This window comes from Chrysochloris asiatica, unplaced genomic scaffold, assembly GCF_000296735.1.
Source record: "Chrysochloris asiatica unplaced genomic scaffold, ChrAsi1.0 scaffold00357, whole genome shotgun sequence".
In the NCBI taxonomy this organism is placed as follows: domain Eukaryota; kingdom Metazoa; phylum Chordata; class Mammalia; order Afrosoricida; family Chrysochloridae; genus Chrysochloris; species Chrysochloris asiatica.
In genome coordinates, this window is record NW_006408875.1 from 1,541,205 (window position 1) to 1,541,769 (window position 565).

A 565-nucleotide genomic window follows, 5' to 3' on the forward strand; every position below is an offset into this window, starting at 1 on the left:
GCACATTAACAACAACAACAAGTGAGTGGTACATGGAGGGTATTGTAATCATTGCAATGATTGGCTGATGCAAAACTGATGACCTGCCCTGTAAACCTTCACTCACTCAATTCACAATAAAAGCTTTAAAGCAGAAAGCAAACCCAAAAATAAAGTGAATAATACATTAAAAAGAGAGAGAGAGACCAGATGTGGAAGCATCGACTCTGAGGATGTGTGCTTTGAAAACAGAATTGTAAACTCTGGACGGATCTTGCCTGGGTCAGAAGGCAGTAGAGTCCAGTCAGGTGCTGTGACCCCGCTCCCCTCGCCCCCTCCAGGCTCTGTGTGCTGCAGGTGAAAACAGGAGACCATCCTGATATAGAGCAGGACTGGGGAGACCATGGCTGGTCAGTGCTGGTTCACGAGAGCTAGAGCTAGGGAGGCAGTGTGGGAGGGAGGTGCATGCACCTCTGAGTGAGTTCGTGTCTGGGGGAGGAAAACTGAAACGGCACAGAAGTCAGGAGGCCACCGGGTCAATGGGCATACTCCTCCTGTTGGACCACCATCCTGCTGTCCTCTCTCT